General features: G+C 39.8%; 1 long non-coding RNA gene across 1 annotated transcript in view; it reads left to right on the top strand.

Annotated features, from left to right (window-relative positions):
• Nucleotides 1–22,113, top strand: part of LOC103392654 (uncharacterized) — a 92,287-nt gene that overhangs the window by 43,779 nt on the left and 26,395 nt on the right. The window contains exons 4-5 of the long non-coding RNA XR_522938.3: nucleotides 14,282–14,337; nucleotides 16,516–16,638. This is a non-coding gene — a long non-coding RNA (uncharacterized LOC103392654). The remainder of the gene's footprint in view (nucleotides 1–14,281; nucleotides 14,338–16,515; nucleotides 16,639–22,113) is intronic.

Raw genomic sequence — 22,113 nt, 5'->3', positions numbered from 1 at the left:
CCCTCTCCACTGCTGCCAAAGTGCTGTAGACACCTGCAGCTATTTAATGAGAAGATAGCTCACATTAAAGGTGCTGTGCTCACTGTCAAGAAAGGGGCATAAGGGACAAGCAGCGATAAAGGAGAAGGGGAGAGGAGACGTGGGAGATTGAAGGGAAGGAAAAGTGGCCACGCTGAGTGCACGGCTGGCGGACGTGTGGGTAAAGATTGAACCAAAGAGATAAGATAGAACATTATACCTGATAAAAAAAAAAGAAGTAACAAAAGGTGGATTTTGTTCAAGTGTGGTTTAATGGGAATAAGTTGTTTCTCTTCCCTCCTCGTGTTCCTCCTGTAATGAGACTCAGAGGTAAGAAGCGTTTCCCCCCCCCCCCCCCCCATCCTCCCACATCTTTATAACCTCCTGTGATTTAGCAACAGGAGAATGCATAAGGTGGAGGACTTTTCATATAAGACAAATGTTTGGTCCCGAAAGCTGCCGGAAAATCAACCTTGAATGGATGACAGTCGTAGGGAGGTTTCACTTCTCTGAGAGTAGGGTTTGATTGACAAAATGGAATGGAAAGAATTGTTTTGGAAGGAAGAAGTTTATGGTGAAACTTGTCTGTCAGTCATGTTAAATTGGCTGCTGAGAAGCAGAAAGACACGGGGTTAGGGTGCTGTTCCAATACCAGCAATAAATGGTACAAAGACGAAAATAAAAAAAGAAGTATTTATTTTTTTCGCAGACAGAGACAAATGACAGCTGATGGTGACAGGACCGTCAGTGATCATATTGTTTTGATCAGGTTTTAATCATTTTTCAAACTGAAGAACCACAACATGTTTTAGCTGCTGTCTGTTTTACACATTAAAGTGATGCGAGACAGTCTTCAAATATTTTTTTAGATCCTGTGAACATGACTGTAAGGTGACTGAGTAAAAGGCGTACTTCATTAATATTTTCTAATTAAAACAGTTAGCGTTTGTGAAGGAAATTAGAACATTTTAATCTTCTGTAATGTGACGTGTTTTTAATCAAAACAGAGCAGAATTGAGGGAAAAGCCATTTGGGCTTCTGTGTTATTGGTTAAAAAAAAAACAAAAAAACAAAACATTGATATTTCCCCGAGCCAAGGTAGGAAAACAAAATGAACTTTGATTGGGTTTCAACATTTTTACTCAAAAGTACAGTACACTTTCAAAAATTGCAATAGCATAAAGAAGAACAATTCTACACACAATTTAACCTACGACTTACCTCCATGTTGGCAGGTTGACCTCTACTGTAGGTCAGAGGTCACTGAACCTTGTTGCAGTGCTACACCATACAGCTGTGTGAAAAAGCAACAATTTTTTGTGATCTCAGTGGTTCAGGTCAGGCTCAGGCATCGGTGGATTAAGACTTCTCTTTTAAATGACGCTCTCTTGGGGAAAACAACTGTTGCTGTTTTTCAAATTTAACCACAGCCAATAGTGGCCATAGATTGATCCTCCTTCTTCATGAAGCACTAGACATTAGCAATAGGTACAAAATTAGACAAGTAAATGTGTATGACCAGGAAATGGTTTGTAAAAAACTTTCCAAATTTTAACCCCTCACTACTATTTTTCTCATCCTGCTGTTGCGGGTCACACTGTAAATAGAGTCATGCTGTGTGATTTATGTGTGGAGTCTCACCTCATCCAGTGTAATAACACCAAACTTTGTCTAGAAGACAAAAATAGGTCATTACGGTAGTTTAACAGTAGAACAGAGTCTTGTTTTATATTATTGCTCTAAATCGTCAGTGTTGCCGATGAGTCATCTCGTCACATACTGATGAGGATCAAGATTTCAAGATTAATATTACTCTTGTCAAAGCAGTTTTGTGCATGGGAGGAAGAGGAAAATGAAATGGAGGTAATGTTAATTAAAAAAAAACTGTTGATGTATTTTTTTTCAGAAATTAATATACAGTATGTTCACGAGGAAACAGGGAAAAAGGTGATGATTAAAGGTGATGATTTGTGCCTGGATGTGCAAATTGGAAGATGAGCTAGTGTTTTTTTCCCTTCTTCTTATTGGTTTATCGTCTGCATCTTTGAAGGCAGTTACTGTAATCTGCTGTGACCGCTGCCTCGGCCACTGCTGGCTGGTCGGAGGTCTTTTCTTTAAAGCTCCTTCACCGTGTGCCTCCTGGGGAGATGTGGCGGTGGGAAAATTAATGAGTGGGCTGCTGACGTTCAGCTGTTACCTCCTCTTCCTCGTGGTGTTAGTGTGGCTTGCCTCTGCTGCCGGTGGGTAAGCACTTTGCTGGGTGACAGCACCCATCCTTCACAGGGCCCTGCCATATGCTGTGCTGCTGTCAGAGGAGACGACTGCAGATGCTCCAGCTGCACCCTCTCTGCACACCGTTCAACACACACACACACACACACCCAGGGACACGCACACCGGCACAGGGGAGATTCAAAGAGGGACGGGGTGAGGGAGAACGGCTGTATCTAGAGATTTGGTTTACACTTGGCAAAAACAGAAGACAAAGACATTATCTTCCTTTCCATGCAGCTGTTGAACGTGAGCTGCAGCCCATTTATTTAACTGTGTCTTAGCCAAAACGGAATGAGGGCAAAACCACAAACCCCTGTTTCTGGCACCTTTAATTCTCTTTAATAATTCAAAGTAAACCAAGATCTGTAATTGGATAATGGACTTACCAAACAAAAAACAAAGAAAAGAGACGAATGATTTTTGTTTTTTTAGATTGGTTTTAAACATAAGCTGTAGATCAAAAAGACATTTTGGACAGAAATACTGAAATGGAAAAAGTTGCCACTAAAATGTGTGTCAAATGTCAGGGAAGTAACACTTGGATCTCTTTTCAACATTTTTTTTTAAATAATTAAACTACAGATATCAAACCCACCATTCCTCATCTCGCAGAGACGAGGATGTGGAACATTTTTTTGCAGTAGCAGGAATTGAATAGAGTTCTGACAGGCATCAGTAATTGTAATAATTGTAACCTGTCATGCATAAGTGGCAATTTGAATCTGTATTTCACAGCGGATTTTAATAAAGGTTCCACTGATGAACCATAATCCTCCCAAAAATAAACAGTGTTACCACCTAACAAGTGTGATATCATTAAATCTAACCCTTCAGTGGCTGCCGGTGCTTCTTGTTTATTTATTCCAGCTTCTTTTAATACACTTGGCAGTGTTTGATTTTTTTTCCCCCTGTGGTATGAGATGACTTTTGACCAAATTAAAGCTGCACCATCACCGTCATGTCAAAATTAGACGTTTCAAATGTTTTTATTTATTTATCTTTTGCAGATTTTAATAACGCGGATGCAATGAAAAGGCTGCAATTAAAGAGTGTGAGGTTGAAGATCATCTGCCTGGATATTAGGGGTTTATTTTTGACTGTTGTTTACTAGGTTTAGGGCTATTTTTGTTTAATGATGTCATGGCCGTATCAGTGTAACTTAATATCCTTCACTTTAATCAGTTCATTGACCCATCAGGTGACGACCTGTGCATTTTTGCTAAAACGTAATCCTCATCTTTCACTCCGTTGACTGTTTTTGTTTTTGTTGTGGCCAATAAATAAGAAGATGTTCCTATTTTTCTTATTTATTGAAAGAGTGATGCTGAAAGTGTCCGTGACATCAAGCCAACGTCATCTCTGTTTACTTTGGCCGGCTTGAGAGTGGAGGGTTAGTCATGCATTATAAAAAGCTGGCAATGGCTGCTGTGCACCAGACCTGAGACAAGATTAAGCTGGTTTAGATTGAAACCAGCAGTTCTTGGATTTATGCGGTTTATGTTTATATAAACGGCCAGCAAATGAAATCCACCTTATTATATTCAGCAACAAACAAAGAAATGAATTCAAGTGTAATAGATATTAATTGTCCTACTATTTCCAGACCACAGATAACATCACACACTCTTTACTGGCATTTTATAAATAAACAGAGCAAATCTGTAATTAAAGCTAACAAATATTTCTGTTCTGCTCTGAACAGAATTTTCCTCCTTTTGATGGGATTCTCCTACAGCAGTGTTTGTAGTGAAAAGAAATATCCAAGCTGACTGATTGGAATTTACAGAATAGAAATCACCACCTGCTTTAGGAAATGTTTGTCCAGTTGGGTCAGCAAAGCTATGAGGAATGTGCAAATTATGTGACAATCTGCAAATGAACATATTTTGATAGTGAGAAGGAAGTAAATCACCTTGAAGGAAAAGATTCCTTAGGATGTTTGTCTGTCTGTGTGTGTGTCAGTTCTGATCCCTGATCCTCATTCCCATGTTAACAGGTTTTAAAATCGCACAGAGGCAGCAGGGAGGAGGTGGAGGCTGGGGGTAAAAGAAGCAAATATCCCGTAACTTAATGAACTTCATTTGATTTTTGATTTTTTTCTAATCCTTTTTCAAACAATTTTACGCATGGTAAAACACTGTAGATCCATAAACAAATACATAAACAGGCAGGAAAGATTGATGCTGTGTGAATAAATCATCTGGGAACCAAAACTCAATTTTAACTCTGCGTTGCCTGGAGGGTTGAGATGGGAAAGCTTATGACTTCTTGATGTCAGAGGGACTACTGGGGGATGAGCCTGTTAGTAAGTACTTGTCCTGGGAACTTAATTATCAAAACAAATGATGATTGTGGTGATTCACCGTCAATGATTCTTCATTAGTGTTATTCTGTATCCAGGCGTTCGTACAGAAGCCTTCTTCACTATTGACACCCGAAGGGTTTAAATAAGCATAAGCCAGTCGAGCAGACAGTTGGTCAGGCTGATTTATTTAATGGCTGACTGGCGCAGAATTTGTCATGGATCTTCAAAGATTGTGTTGGATGATTTATAATATCTTTAGCCAACCATTACTTTGACTAAATGAATGAATAAATTATCTGTGATTATTAAATGTGAAGTGGAGTTTGTTCTTACTGCAGAGATATCTTGTTTTTCCTGAGCCAAATAGGCCACACCCTCATTGTCGCCCCACCCATTCCTCCTTTTTTAAAGCAGACCCTAGTCCAAGATTGCTTCTACACCATTTAATATACTTTTCTATGGCTCTAAGTTGACCAGACTCCCAAGAGGGTTTCGGTAAACAAAAACACCTGATATTACCACTGATATCAGGTGTTTGGGAACACCACTTTCAACTAGACTCTTCAAGTGATGATGCAAAATTGTGTTGACGTGTGAACCACAACCTTAGCAACAACAATCTTCTGACCAGCAGCCAATGAGCTGCTAGTGCTCCCGTCAGTGTCTACTCGTCTGGAATCCCCACAAAACAGTGAGCACTGCCTTCAGTGTGACTTCAGCAGTTGCTAAGGGTAAAAAAAACAATGGCCGCTGACGTGCATGAGCCCTTAGAAGAGACAAAAGTGCAACAAAACATCCCTGCAGCACCAACCCCAAATTGACCTGATGTTGCTGCGAACAGGAGATTTAGGTGAGAAGACAAGACCAACCACGTATGTTAATGAGTGACCATGACATAGACCCTGGAACTAGTTTTTATGGGCGGTTTCTAACAACCTTCCCCACCTGCTGCCTCTGAGGGTCTGTGGTTTCTCCTGCTGCCAGCGCTTTGGCTCATTGAGTCATTGTGTCTTCCCATTTCTGCATTGTTTGCATCTTCAGGACCACGGTCCCAGCAGCACTTACATGAACAGAGAAGCATTCTTTCACCTGAGCGTTCAATTAGAGAGGCAAGAAGGAGCCTAAATGCATCGTGGGTTTTGTTATTTCCCAATTTGCTTTGTCTGTTGCTGGCAAAGTTGAATTCTTTAACCCTACCTTTCTTTTAATTAAGGAAGACTCTTTTTTTATTTTTTAAATTAATTTCCTTGAAATGACCTGGAAACACGTGACCTCAGGATGCAAATTCCAGTGTTTGTAAAATAAGTTTGTACTTTGGGGACAGGTTAATTAGAATATTCTATTCGAAGGATGAATAATTTTAATGTATGCAATAAATTAACATAAAAAGTTCAAGGGAATGTTAATCAGCTGTAGCCCTGTATGTATTTGCGGTCTAGGGAGTCTTTGGCAGAGAGATCCAAGCAGGATCTGCAGGAGGGTTGACAATGACCAAAGATGACAGCCAATAGCGTGAAGACTGTCAGGGCAGCCGGTGTGTCGAAATAACCAGGTGCTTAGATTTCTCTTCCGCCTGGTTAAACAGTGGAATAATTGGTCAAGTTAGCCCGTAATTAGACCAGCTTCACCAGGCTGCATCTGAGAGCCCAGCAACGACTCCACCATGCTAATTGGCCTATTTATACTGAGGCACATTGACCAGACTCACAGACTTCCTCTCCAATTGGTTTTTCAGTACTTGTTTATTTTTTCAGCGTGTACCCAGGCTGGATCCATACCTACAAGCTTCACTCTTAAAGCAATTTCTTTTTTTAATCCGACTCTAGCTCACTGAACTTTTGTCATTTGCCCTCCGTCTCTTTGTCCATCTGTTTGTCCATCCCTCCCATGTTTACGTCTCGCTGTGTCTTCGTACTCCTCTAACTCACATCAACACCTCTCCTTTTCTATCAGCTTATCTGAATCGCCATCAGTATTTTAAAATGGCTGTGCCTGTTAAAATAAAAGTGCTGGACAAATGTAGACATTCACACATATACTACTGTAATGAACTACAAACTTGGAGAAGAATTGTCATTGTTACAATTAGCTCTTGGCTACACTGTACTATGACCTGGGATCAGCTTAAAATGATAAACTTGTTGCTTTTAAAAAATAATACACATTAGAAAGAACTAGAAACAAAGATTAGATATGAAATCAGAGTAGAATGATGTTGGACCTAATTCTCTGAGGTTTTTCAGATTGAATGTTCTGACCATTTATGAAAAAAAAACAACAACAATAATTATGTTATTATTAGCAAAGATGCTGAAGCCTGTGCGGTTCATCAGCAGTCATGCATCCAAGGATATTAACTTTTGTAATAGTGTCATTGGAATTTTGGACAAACATAATTCCATCAAGACATGGATTTTCCAGCAGGACAATGTCAGGCATCATTGCACACGATTTAAAAAAAGAAAAAGAAAAAGAAAGAAAAGCTCTGCTTTGTAAGGCCTGGAGATGAATGTATTGACATACATCATCGTATTGAAAACTAGAGGAGGATTGAACAGAGTTGGACTTCGTAGTATTGATCAGCTGGAGTCGGTAATACCAGCCAGGATTAGGAGAAAGTCCAGCTGTAAAGCTGCAGCTGAATGAATACAGGTATCAGATGATAAAGCCGATCATGTTGAACACCTAAATAAAGTGAATTTAAGTCGCCACACAGTGGAGGAGTGGTTAGTTCTCTTGCCTTACAGTAAAACAGAGTTTGATCCTGGATGGTCTCTCTTCATAGAGTTTCCATGTTCAGCCTGTTCATCCCTGAAATGGACATTGGACCTCTCTGTAATGAATACATTAGCAACACATTCTAAGATGTTGACACTCCACTCAGACGGGCCACTCACCTCCACAACGTCACAAAAAATGTGCAACGTCCATCTAACAACTGCAGATCTCTGTGGTTGTTTGCATGTGTCTATGTCTAGGAGCTTCCTTCTCTTCTGTCTGTGACCTGGTATCTCTGCATCGGTACTGTTCCTGCTCTTTATGATCCCTACATCAGTCCCCCTCCTCCCTTTTCTCAATCTTTTCACTTCTGTTTTATTATTTTCCCTCTCTCTCTCTCCCGTTCTGTCCCCTTCAGGCTAACCCTCAAACCTCCATCATGAGCAAACAAGGTTTCTTGACATTCATTTTTTTTGCTTGCTGTGCATTTTCTCCATTGTATGTGCTGCTTCTCCTTTTGTACTCTTTTTTGTGCGGGGTGAATAGATGGATGTGAGTGGCATTGAGCCCGTAGACGGACTGAGGTGAGAGAGAAGCTGCATTCCACTGGGAGTGAGTTGTGCTGCAGGTCTGTGGAGCTAAAGCTGTAAAGGCAAAGTCCAATTGCAGGGATGCTGAGGCTGTGGTCACTCTTTAGTTTGACCATACTGTACTTTTTTGGTGAAAAAAAAAAGAGTAATGGCTGCTGGTGAATATTGTTAAATGGCACCTTAGAAAAACAGCCCCAGTGGACTTTCTGCATTATTGCAGGTTGCTGCAGCCCTGAGAGTTCAGTCATTTTTGATGAACACAGACACAGCTGTTGATGTTCCAGATGTAACGTTTTGCTTCACCTTTAAGATATTCAAAATAGATAATAATAATAATATAAAAAGTGCAATGCAACATTGACCTCTCCGTAATAAGGCACAACTCTCCATATCTGCCTCAGGTATTTCAAAGGACATGATAAAACCTGCTAGTAACGTTTACTTGCTGAGCTGCATGCACTCCCAGCAATACAAATGTACTGCAGTATATGAGAATACTCTGTGCAGTCTCTTAAAACTCATCCTTCAGCTTTGTGACTCCTAGTTGATAGTTATGTATTTAATGTGATCCAATAAGGCCAAAGGTGAATTATTTATAATTTAATTTAATTATACAGTGAGGTAAAAACTGCAAGTCCGTCGAACTAGGAAGAAAAAAGAATGTTTGTGTGTGTGTGTGTGTGTGGTGAGTCCTGTTGAGAGATAAATGACTCAGGTTGACATTGTCTGGAACAGGTGGTGAAGTCAGCGGGGAAGACGTACAGACAACTCTCATGTAAACACACAAACAGACACAGACTCTCACACACACCATTTGACTTCAACACTGATTTTCTGGCTTGTTTGAGAGACGAACAACTCTGATAGTGATACAAAGAAGGCAACGAGTTGCCTTTTGAATAGCCCCCATATTGAGTGGCTGATGTATTGATCAGAGAGGCAGAGGAGCCACATTAATCATTCACAGCATGTTTGAATGACTGATTTATTTAGTCTATTTATAGAAATAGCATGTTATTAATTGGTCTCTGTGAGAACTATTGGCCGTAATAAAGGGACATACTCACTCTTTACTGACAGCTTCATGACAGGATGGTTAGACCATGTGCAATGTTAACACTGTAAACCCTGGTATTCAATAGGTCATGTGAACACATGTGATCTTGCAGTTACTGTATGGCATTTTTAGATTCAGATTTTGTTGAAATTGTCAATTGTTGTGTTAATTGCTCTGACTGTGGAGCTGTTCCTCTTCTTCACATGTACATTTGTGGGTTTGTCTGCATCTGTTGTCTTTTCACTTCTCACTCAGAGGTGTCAATAAGGTAAGAAAAACAAGTAGGAAAAAACCAAACGTGTCACTGTTTTTAAGTTGGGCTTACAGAGGGGATCTGTCCATGGTGCTGAACTCTCCTCTCTTAGTGAGAACCTAAGGGCTGTCAGTTAGGATTGAGTACAGCAGCTATAAAGTCACAGTGTATCATACTGGGCACAAGTTATTAGTTAAGGATTTCTTATACAGTTTGAAAAGTTGTAGAAATAAAATCCAGCAGAGTAAGCAAAGGTCAAATGGAAAATTAGAATTATTTACAATAGAGAAGTATAGAGTCAACTTTTAAAAGTCATAAAGGAGGAGTTTGGGAAAGTACCAAGATGTAGCAAATCAACAGTTATGGAAAGTACCCAAAGAAAAGAGGAACAGTAGGAAGTAGGAACGATATAAATTGAACCTAACCTAAATACAAACCTTGTAAACTTATGTTTTAACAACGGATGTTAAATCCAGACTTGACCTCTGACTGTGTGATTACAGTGGTTTCAAGCATGCTGCCTGCCAAAAACAAACAAATAAAAACACCGCATCCCCCTGACCAGGATAACAAATGTTGGACCATTGCCAGGTGCTGATTGTCCTCCACAGAGCCTTAGAATCAATATCATGAAGTTTATTTGGGATCACAGAGTGGATTAAGAACAAACTCCAAACCCTCTCATTGCCATTCTGCTGCTGTTTTTCAAACCTCGACTTTGCTCATCCGAAAATCGTCATGTTGTAGTTTTTGAAGCTGGTGGTTAACACCTACCCTTAAAACAAACAAACAAAAATAAACTTCCAAACAAACAAAGAAAAAAAGAAGGTAAAGTTAACTCTCAGCTTTCATAGAGAGAGAACTAGTTTTAGACAGAATAGTGAGTACAGGTTTCTATGTTTTTAGTAAACACATACTTGCATATGTATATATGCAAGTATGTGTTTGTGTGTATTTATGTATTTATTTATTTTTTAATTTTAGCGTGTTCCTAGTGAAGTCTCAGAGATTCTATGTAGGATTTTATGTAAATACTACTAAAATTGTATTTGACTAATAAATATTTAACAACAACAACAACAACAATAAACAAAACAGCAGTGTCTTCACATAACAGTTCCAGTTTACAACTATTCTCCCTCTCAATTTCCCAGTTGTATTTTGTCAGAGTATTATCCAAGTGTTCCTCTCTGCTGTGTACTCTGTGTACTAAAGTTGGGGGAAACTCTAATACACATTTTAATCCCATCACTCCTTTCCACACGGATGCTTGGGTATGAACATGTGAAGTATCTTCACTTACCAAAGCCACTGGCATATTTAGCACCTGTGTTTCTGCTCTTGGGCTGTGAAGACTCCATTATGATGCGACATGGTCACATGGCCACGGAGGAGAAACAAACACGGTGCATTCTGAACAGTTTGCTGCAGATATTGACACTTTGTATGATGCACAGCATCAGGGAGAAGGAAAAGTTCCAGAGAACTGGTGAACTGTGTCTCCGTGGAGACGGAGGAGAGACTGTTCATTAATGGATTTGTTGTGTGTGTGTGTGTGTGTGTGTGCATGGGGCCGTGTTATTTAATTATTTGCTGCCCTCCCATCCCTGTCTCTGTGGTTCTTTCTGTCAGGCCCTCCGTCCCTGTTTCTTTCCCTCTCATGCGTCTCCTCTGGTTCTTCATCACTGGGGAAACAGGGATGGATCAAAGATGGAAGGAGAGCAACTCAAATTGGCTGCTTTTGGAGCAGGTGATCTCTACACCCTCTCTCTCTCTCTGCTCTCTTACCTCTTCTAAATTCCCTTTTGTCTTTTGCTCCTACTTCTCCTCATTACCTTAATGTTTCCTAACTCACGACTTCCTCTTTGTTTTGCTCTCGTCTTGCCGTCTCCTCCTCTGACTTCAGAGATTCTCTCCTAATTTTTCACTCTTTTGTAACTCTCCTGATCCCCGTTCCTCACTTCCCGTGACCCCCCCCCACCTTCTCCTCCTGTATAGACCCCTCCTCATCCTGCCTTTTCTTCTTCACAGTGAACCAAACAAAGCAGCCACCCTGCCCACTCCCCTGTATGATTTTGTGGCGTACACAGATGTTCTGTAATCAGAGACATGATGTGTAACAACATTTCAAATGCTGTGATGTTACGTCTCTTTGACCCACAGATTAATTTGGCTCTTTGACCATCAGCTCTACCCTCCCACAACAATTCTCTCCCTTGTTTTGCATTTCATAATCGAGTTTTTTCACAGCCTGTTCAAGGCTGTAGGGAAGAGGCTCCTCTCCTTTTCTCCCCCAGTCTCTCTTCCTCTTCATCTCTTTGTTACTGCAGTATGAGCTCACTATCATTAAACTAGAACGGATAGACGTTTTGTAGGTTTATACTGTATGTTAAACCTAAGACAACGTTTTAGTTCGGTTTAGTCTCAAACCATTTCAGGATCAAACCGTAGCTTTTCTTTTCTAACCTCAGGATCAACAGTTGTTGAAGTTGTACTGAGCAAGGAAACACTTGCAACTATCATTATTTTAATATACTGTAGGTGATTATACAGCGATCTCGAACCTTGGTTTCTGTTCATAAACTCTTTTTCAGTTTAGAAGAAAATAAAGTCTGGCCTTTTGCTTAACGTGACTCTGACACTTGCAGAAAAACAACAAACCAACCAGAATTTCTGGGAAAGAAAAAAGAAATGTAAAAACACTTTTTTTTTTATTTTGTACCTTACTGGTAAAGCTTGACAGTTAAAAAGTTAGTCATAACTTCAATTCCCATTTGGTGCACTGTTCCCCAGACACTAACTGTTTTTTTATGCAGTCATAAAATAAAAAAAAGTAGAATATGTTAGCAGCTTTCTTACCTGGAAAAAAAGTTTACTGAAGGCTTCAGGTCTGTGCTTAGGCTCAGTGTTTTGTTTTTTAACTCTTTAACTCATTAAAAATTACATTTGTTTAGTTATATGTACTGTTATTTTCTCTCCTGTTGAAGCTTGTACACTACTTCTCCCCTCAACTGTATCATAGTATAAAAACACTGGTGTAACATGATACACAGATGTACAGTGGCTCTGACAAGGTGGACTTGGATTTCTTTGCTTGTCGATGCAGCTGCAGCGCGATATACATTCGTTACCATCAGAAAAGCATGTTTCCAGAGGAGTCATTTACTCAGTAGCTGGCTCTTCAGTTAATAACTGATTATTAGGTACTCCAATTAATTAGCATACCACTGACTTTGACACACACTTAATAACATGGTAAACACTTGTTAAATTTTAATCACAAGGTAATTAAGCCTTCATTGGAAAATAGCAACACGGCCGTACTCGTTGAGCCTGTCATTAAACAAAGTGGAACATGTAAAAAAAAACCCCATCATTGTGTGATGTGTGAGTCTGCGTGAAAGGCCGAGCTCTAACCTTTGTTGAGGGAAATTATTTTACTGCCAGTAAACAACTGTTAATCCGCTGTAGCCCCGGTTCTATTAATAAAGTTGAAACAAGCTACCTTCACAGAGAAGGTCAGGGCCGGAGCATGTGGTGTCACGAGGTAATTATTTTATACTTTAGTTATTGTGTTATTTTAATGTGTGTGATGTGAGCAACTGAACCAGATGATCAGGTTTGAAGGTCACGCTATGAGCTTTAAACAGAAGTAACTATGATTTTTTTTTTTTGTTTTTTGGTATGGACGCACCAATGCTTAGATCACACTTCTTTTTTTGGGAAATTTTTTCTGCCTTTGAGTTTGAAGACAGGTTGGTACGCAACGTCAAAATGTGGTAAATTCTCGATATACTTTATATATTTCTGCCACACATGTTTAACATAGAAGATCACAAAAGTATTTTCTTTATGTTTTGTTAAAAGTAACTCTCTGTGAAAGTGTTTGGACTCATAAGTCACATTTTGGGAGACGAAACAAAACATTTTAAAAGTCAACAGTAAAGAAGTGAGGACAGAAAGTGTTACGAAATCTGTACGACATTAAAACTCCGAGAAAAAAAACTCTGACTCATTCAAACAATCTGTACGACATTAAAACTCCGAGAATGGAAATGGCAACAAACTGTTTCCTAATAAAAACAAAATATTCCTCTGACTCATTCAAATGGAAGCCATTCAAATATACAATTTTATTCAGAAACCCCATAAGTTATTCAGGCTGAACCTCATCTGAAACTGGCTTAAAGGCAACATAACCCCCCCCCGTTGGTCATATGTGGAGCTTGTTATTTGTAAGAACTAGTAAAACCCAGAAAAAATGTTTCATACAACCTAAATAAATATATACAAATTGTGTTTCCCTGTCTTTTTGATTTATACACGCACACACGTGTGCATGTATACAGTATATATACAGACATCCACAAACTTAAGTTCTCAGGACATGTGGTGGGTTGGACTCCTTAGGTTTGACATATTTGATATACATTTCTTTGACATTTTCTCACTTTTGATACTTTTTTGAAAATATAAAGTATTAAGGATCTAATAATGCATTTATGTGGTGATCATTTCTTTCTTAACATATCAGAGTACCATATAAGACTTTCACAATTTTAATAAAAATATAAATGAGGAAAAACTGTTAATAATTTTAAGGTCGACGGGTGACGTGAGGCAGACTCTTAAGATAATGGACAACCTGAAGGAATGAAGATAGACAACATTGGTATATAGAAAAAATATAATAAAGAGTTTAAAAAACAGTGTATAGTCTATAGAGTGCTGCTGTGTGAAAATGAACTGTGCTGAGTGGCAGCAGGTGACCAAGTTCTAAAACGGGAAGACAGACCCTAATTAAAGCATAATGCTTCACATAAGATCTCGGCGCCTCTGTCTGTCAGCGTTAAACGCTCGCTAAACACCCGAGAAGTCTTTACACAGTTTGTCGGAGGAGGCAGGAGGAGGAAGGAGTCAACTGTTTTTTTTCTCACACGGTCGTTCCTTAACTGTCACTGCTGTCATCCTGTGTCAAACCAGTGACAGAATCAAATCAAATCAAAGATCTTACCATGTATCAGCATTGTTCACAGTAACAGTGTGTCTCGTCCTCTCTGTTTCAGCTCGTCTCACCAGTGTTCAGGGCTACGATTGTCAGGAGACGGGGAAAAGACAGAAGGTGAGGACACTTTGTCTTTGTCCTTCTTCTGTGATTAATGGGTGAGATGAAACAGTTTACAGTTATATCTGTACAGTACAACACAACCACAGAATTGAGATACTGTCCTACATCAGTGCAGAATAGAACATCGTTACCCAAAGACTGGGTCGCGACCCGCAGGTGGGTCGCAAGAGATTTTTTTGGGGTCGTCTGGGTCACGAAGGTTTGTGACTTGTAAAATACGGGTCCCCAGAAAAAAAAGTTTTGGAAACACTGGAATAGAAGATATGGTATAAACAGTGTGGAGTTAAATACACGGGAGCTCAGTTTATGACATCATCGACCTACGGCGAGCTTTTCTTGCCCTTTATTTTGACTCCCAGGCATAAGTCAGACTCTTCTGATGTGTTTCCTAGATTATGATGTCACCACTGTGATAGCACAGGTGAGTGACATACTGTATAGGTCGACATATGTTGACAAACGCCAGCAGTGGTTTGGTGGTGCATCATGGGATTTTTTTTTCTTTTAAAATATAATAAAAAAAGTGTCCATTCTGAAGTGTACATATCATATCCTTCCCTTATTTGCATTCATTTTTAAGACCATCAATGTGTGTGTCTTTCTCTTCACTTCCACTTCAGTGGCGACCAAACCATTTCATCCATTGTCTGCACTTAACCGAGTCACTTTTATTGCAGTTTAAACTGAGCTTCTGTAAGTTATTTTTGTGGCCCACGGTGCAGTTTATATTGCATTAAATCCAGATTTATCTTAGTGGCCGAGCGTATACTGCACGCTGTATCTGTTTTGTGTGTGTGTGTGTGATGGAGAGGAGCCTTGCGCCTCACTTGGTCATGTGAGCTGGTGTGATTGAACCTCTGTGATTTAGCCGTCATGTCAGAGAATATTGATGCCTGTGCAGCTCCAGTAGGGAAATTATAAAGCCAGGAAATGCATCTTAATTGCCGTTTAAGTGGGCCTCTTCATCAGAATAAGAGGGAGAAGAGGGGAGCACACGGCGCGACAGGGGGTTTGGAGGAAACAGATAAACGGGTTAACGCCTTTCACCGGCAGTGATGATACTTTAAAGTGTCTTGGCGGCACGTCTGTGTTAAGGAGAGACGAATAAACTCCTAAAGAAACGCTAATAGTTGATGACTGCCTCGTGAATAAAGGCTCTCATCGCGTCCTCTAACTACACTTCCATTTGCAATTAAGTCACATTAGTTCTTCTCATGTGACTGTCAGTGTGGTTGTGCGGTGCTGTTTCCTAAAAACTGAAGAAAGAACAAAAAAAAACAAAAAAAACAGCAAAAAGGTATCAGTTTGAATACATTGTACAACGCCCAATCAGCCAGAATAGAAACACAGAGAATGTGTTTGTATCTGTGGCTTCTGTTAATGTTGCAGTAGATTGATCACAGCAGGCAGACAGGTGAGAGGTGAGACGCTCTCCATGTCTGAGGACACTGAGTGGACATTGTGTCCAACGTGCGTGGCCATGAAAAATAATAAAGTGACGTCTACTTAATTTATTTTTTTCAAGTCACTCTGTTTCATTTCTAATTTCCTGTGAAAAGACACGGCTGCTCCCATTATTTCCCTGTCTGTTTTCGCTGCCGTTGAGCCGTCCAAGCTGTCACAAATGCACTAAGCTGTTTGCACACTCAACTTGACCCTGCTAAAATGCCTCCGGTCACTGTGGTGACGATAAAGCTCTCTTATAATTGGTTTCCTGCTTTGTTCCTCCTCTCAGAGCAGGGGAAACGCTCAGGTTACCGTCACTGTGCCGCCGAGCGATAAAGCCGACTCTGCTAGCTTCAGGCACTGTCGAGGAATGACTGCTCAGGATTAATTTTCAGGAATATGCTAAGAAGAATTAAATCAATGTAGAATGTAGTTTGGCCCAAATGTCTTCAGACCGATTTGACCCCCAACACACACACACACACACACACACACACTACACTATTAAAAAAACTACATGACAGATCGTTCCTCTGCGTGTTCTGCACAAGGTGAGTGACTGTAATTCAGTCATTGTTGGGGACAATCACAGTGAAAACCCACTGCTGCTCTGACGCTCATGTCTTTGAAACACTGTCAAAGCTGTTTTGTTTTTTTTTTCCTTTCTTGCATTTATTTTTATCAACCGTTTGTGTGTGTTTTTCTCTCCTGTCTTCTCTGGTTCAGAACCATGTGGACATAAACGATGTGAAGCCAGATATCTTCAAAGACATGACGTGACTCATCCACACAGGAAACGCTCCCAACCTGCACATGATGCCTGCAGACCTGCTGGCTGCAGCTGACAAGGTACTGTGTGTGTCTGTGTGTGTGTGTGTGTGTGTGTGTGTGTGTGTTATTTAATACAATATTCTAATGAAGGAGTTTGAGTAATAAACAATAATATACAATCATCCAGACCACCCAACAGAAACATATATATACATCCATATATGTACATGTACAGTATATGTATATATGGGTATATGTGCATGCATATGTATATATGTATATATATGTACATGTATATACGTATATATATATATATATATCAGTCCATATGTAAAAAATATATATATAGTATAAATACATCAGTTACACAGTAGGAGGTTAACATGGGGCTATAGATTTTCCAAACTTTAATCCTCTATGTTATGTTAACTAAATGGTGGGTTGTGACCCCTAAGTGTGTCTCAGTGTTGGGTTTTTCTGTGTAAATCTTACCTGACTGGTCACTTCTTTAAAAGTTGAGAAAGAAATGCTTTCTATAGGAATTTTATTATTTAAAATAGTAATTTGTGATTTGTTTAATTTTTTGTTTTTTAAATTAGCATTTTAATTTTAATTTACATATTCTCAACTAAGAATTGAATTGATTTTCTTCCTCACTTGAGTCTTTTCTTTATATGAACAGAAATGTGAGTCTCTGTGTAGAAGTATTATGGTATGTTCACTGTGCCTAATATTCACGGCAGGACTTCTTGCTGTACTACACAACTTTTCTTTTGTTAAACATCTTTAGGTTGTTTAACTCAGACTAGTAAATAGTTCGAAATTTACAATAAATCTTGATGCTAAGATCATACCTTCATGTTAACATCAACTTTAATCTTTGGCTAGTTATTTCACACACCTTTCACAAGTTTTACATTTATTCTATTGATAAATAACTCATGTTTTATCGCGTACAAGTACACTTCCTCTGCAGATGTTAAAGGAAGGTATTTTACTCCTTTGTTGTTTTCTTTGCTCAAATACCAAATAAAATCATTCTTTTTTACCTTCTTCTACTCCAACCCACATTCTTCCAGGTTTATTTATCTCAGCACCTTTACTTTATTACTGTCGAATGCCTTTACTCTTAAAGCCCAGCGCGGAGTCTGCATGAATATAAGAGCAGATTGTTCTCCCTGGCAGTTTCATAATCAAGCTCACTTCAAACTCAGGCAGCATAACTGTCACTTCACTCTCTCCCGGCCGTACGTTTCCTTATTCAATTTAAGCGTCGTTGCCGCTGCGGCCGAGCGACTCCGAGTTTCCACATCATTACGTGGGGTGACAATGGCTGTTAGTGGCAGTGTTATTTAGGTAATTTAGTTTACCTGCTGCTCCTCCCTTATCTCCTGCTCCCTACTGTACGTCATCGGCAGTACGCGGGGGAGAGGGGTGAGGGACGGGACTCTCATGCTCACCAATGGTCATGGTCCTGACGACAAAGGCTTGGCTGGAGTATTTTTTTTTTCTTGCGCTCTGATAGGTAAACTTTGGCAGACATTTAGTTTCACACCATCGTATACAGTGAGGTACTTAGTTTTTGTTTATAGGAGGTCATAATTTCCAGTGGGAGCAATTTAAACCGGGGGAAACATGATTTAATCCCCGGCTCAGACCGTTTCACTGCCATATCACGTTGAACCATTTAGTAATAAACCTGAACTACAAATGTTTTTCATTTTGTGAGCTGCCTTGTTTAGTTGAGAAAAGGCCTGCGAGGATCAATTACCATGATTTACATCTAAGAAGAGGTGATTGATCCTGTACTTAATGCTCGTAGTAGGAAATCCATCCCAGGTACTACTACTGTATGTGGTTCATTATTTTCCTCTTGAATATTTGACGTACTGTTGTCCAGGTCTTTGTCCACTCTCTGCAGATTTACCGAGTCGTCGGCGCTCCGACTCCCTCACCTCTCTGTTCACCTCTATTTCTTTCTCCCCTATTTTCCCTCTGCTGTTCTGTGCTTAATGTTGGCTCATGTGATATTTTCCCTCTGCTGTTCTGTGCTTAAGACCTCATGTGGGCCTAAAGGTGTTCAGTAATGCAGATTTCTGCCCCTAATCCCTGTCATTAATTGTGGTTATGGGCGTTATGACAGTTTAATTTGCGACTGTGTTGTTGCGGTGCCGGGAAAATTGGCCACGGGGGACTCTTGGCCAGCAAAGCGTTATCAACCCTCCTCCTGCGGACACAATCGACAGGAACAAGAGCAACAAAACAAAAATCAATTTGGAGGACGAATACAGAAAACAGATGATACCAAGGAACCGATAATCCTCCCCCCAGCAGCACCTCAACCTCTATCCAGACCGGTCTTTACAAGGAGCTTACAGTTATTTAGTGGAGACAATAGGCGTCCTTTTCCCGCTCCTTCTTTTTCTCATTTATTCATCCTCTCCTGGGGTGTAGCAGGGAGTAAAGCTTTCTCTACACTTTGTCAACAGAAAGGAGTTTACAGAACTCTTTTTCAGCGTAACATGTTTTTAATTGGGAGAATAAAGCAGTGCTAGGACAAACTCTTCCAGAAAAAAAATCTGTAGTTTGGGAATTCACTTTAATATTCTAGGCCAGAGAAAATGATGTTCTTACTGCTGTTGACTTATTATATCAGTGGTAAATTATTCGACCACTCTGACCATGGAGCACATGACCATTGTCTCTGGGTCCATCTCAGGTCAGTGTAGTCACTGGCACGTGTGTACGAACCAGAGATGTTTTAGCACTGGTATGTTGCTGTACGGTAGCAAACCAGTTTCAAGGCAATACCGCCTATGGCCTGCAGGTTTATACACATTAAGAAGTGGTTTCAGTTGCTGGCTTTTTAGGGAAAGCTGTTGTTTCTTTAGCAAATGATTAGCTTTCTGTGAAAATGCTACAGGACACGGGCTAACCTTCGATGCGGCCGCAGATACGTTTGTTTTCCTGTTCTTTCATGTTGGATTGTTTTTTCTGGTAAATGTTACAGGCATCAATTCAGTTATTGTAAAGGAAATAGAGTTAGCTTGTCAGCAGTGTCTTACACTGAAAATATTTCTCTGCCCTTTTACCTCATGGTTGAAGTGAATTACTTTACCTTTCAGGGTTTTTTTTCCCAGAGAGTATTCTGAATCCTGGTGACAATGAGCTTTGTCAATGTAATGAAATTGTGACATGAGTTATTGAAGGTCCAGAAATTCATATTTTTGATAATTGTGCTTGTGTTTTTTTCTCATTATTGCTGCTGCCTGGAGGTCAGCGCTTACTCTCTTTTTAATTTACCATCACTATCACAACGCTGCCCCGCCGTCCCTCTGTCTCTCCCTGTTCCTCTCGTACTTTCATTACTCTCCCTCACCTCCTGTGTTTTTTTATTAATTTTTTTATTTGTCACTGCCGTCTGTCTGCTTCTCTCTCTCACACTCACACTCCTTCCTATCCTGCTGTGGCTGCTCTCCTCGTGCCCTTTGGTTGACCTGTTGCCTCCATCTCGGCACACAAGCCATTACTGTAAGCAGGGGTTCACATCCTCCACAGGGAGAAGGGTCAGAGGTCAGCTGGAGGTCTGAGCTGCTGCTGTGCGGACAGCAAATGACTGCACACACAAACACACACACACCTGCCAGGAAATATACTAAGACAGAAACACAAATTGTTGTGTGTTTACACATTATAAAATATGAAAAATGTCATTAAAGGCCATGTCCAACAGTCCATCATCCCTGGGGTGTGAGGAGGGGGGGGAGGCCACCGGACCTCCTCAAGGACGCCCACGTATGCGGACGTTAATTATCCACTTCTTGGCAATAAAAAGGTATCAAATTATTTTATTTTTCATTTTTTTGGTTAATTGGCTTAAAATAAAACTTTTCAAAAAATGTTACAAATAGATAATTATATAAATTAATAAATAAACCACAGTGGATTCTTGTATGAAGTCATTGTCGATAAAGGTCATCAACCGGGTTAATGTTGATAAAGTTTCTAATCTTCTCACTTGTCCATGTTACTTGCACTTCTGTCTAAGTTCTTCAAAGTGACCTCTGTGGTTGAACATTGAAAAGATATGAAGTAAATAACAGTTCTGCCAGCTGGTACAGTATGACAAATCCTCAGGGCTGGGCAACACACAGATTGAGTCACATTATCCCTCACACTTGACAAACTGGTGTTTACTTCTTTACCACTTTATATTTATTACCATGGACATTTCCTCACCTTCTAATGTGTGTGTTTGTGTGAGTGTGTGAGTGTGTGTTCCAACTCCTGTTGTTCTTTTTCCCCGTTAGTCATGTGGCTGATGTGATGGAGTCGTCAGGCTGAAGGTCCTGGTGACCTCTCACTCCCACGACTGGTAGCACAAACATGTCTTTGCCTGACCTTTGACATCTTTCCTATTCTGGGCCCACCACAGAAAGTTCACAAGCTGTCCTCCGGTTGGTCCTCCTGTGGGATATGATTGTGGAGGAATGACTGCGCTGTTACGTGGTCAGAGAACAGGAATGTTGGAACGTGGAAATTAGGAACTAGATATTCACAGATTTCTTACATCCTCACCTTTTCACTTTTACAATTTTAGAAAGTTAGCAGCCTTCGATCCAGTAGCTGCAAAGGAATGACATCAAAGAGTCCATGTAAATAATAGTTTTAATATAAATATAAAATATAGTATAAATAAAACTCTTATATATAACAAAAGAACAAAAAAAGCAGTTTTCCTTCTAGTAAAATACAAATGTGTTTATCTGTTAAATTCAACCCCCAGTGGACTTTTCCAGAAACATCTTCATTGTTATCACCACTAATGAGAGAGTGGCCTTCTACTTGAACTGTGTTATAGAAAAAAATCTGTCTGTGTTGACCAAAGTGGAGTTCTGTAAATCACTGCTCATTGACCATTTTAGGTTTAATCACTGCAAAAATCTTGATAAAGAGAACAAGCAGTATTTTCACAATACTTCATTTTATACTAACCAAAAATGTCACAGCGTTGACTAAGAAAGTAACAGTAGGTTTTGGAGAACATCGGCAAAGTTAAAAAGATGAAGTCTGGATCGTCAGGGCCTTAAAGTTACATCTGTTGATTCCACTGTGGTCTAAAATAAAGCAGGGGTTTTGGATGTTTATATCTAGCGTCTGAAAGGAAGAGCTTCAAACTAAATTTAAAGCCTTATATTTGTAGACTTGTCAATCAAACATACTTATTTCCTAAATAAGTGGATGTTAAAATGCTATAAGTCTCTTACTTGGAATGAAGTTATAATAAATAAAGAATTTCCCTTTAAAGCTCAGTACTGTATCTACACTATATCTGTCTGTGGTTCTGCGTGAGCTGTCATGCATGTCAGCACTATATGGGTTTTTGTGCAGTGTCCTTTTAAATGTAATTGTTTATGCCACTTCAGCCAACATCAGTTCAACTCTTTCATATTGGTTGTGTTCCACAGACGCTTGTATTTGCGCCTGTATTTCCACTGGCCTTTGATAAGGCAGTCAGGGGGAGATTGATGGGCTGATGCTTGAAGAGAGGTG

The sequence above is a fragment of the Cynoglossus semilaevis genome, chromosome 17 (genome assembly GCF_000523025.1).
Source record: "Cynoglossus semilaevis isolate Cse_v1.0 chromosome 17, Cse_v1.0, whole genome shotgun sequence".
Lineage (NCBI taxonomy): Eukaryota > Metazoa > Chordata > Actinopteri > Pleuronectiformes > Cynoglossidae > Cynoglossus > Cynoglossus semilaevis.
Note: the sequence above shows the minus strand (reverse complement) of the source record. Positions and strands in the feature narration are given on the sequence as shown.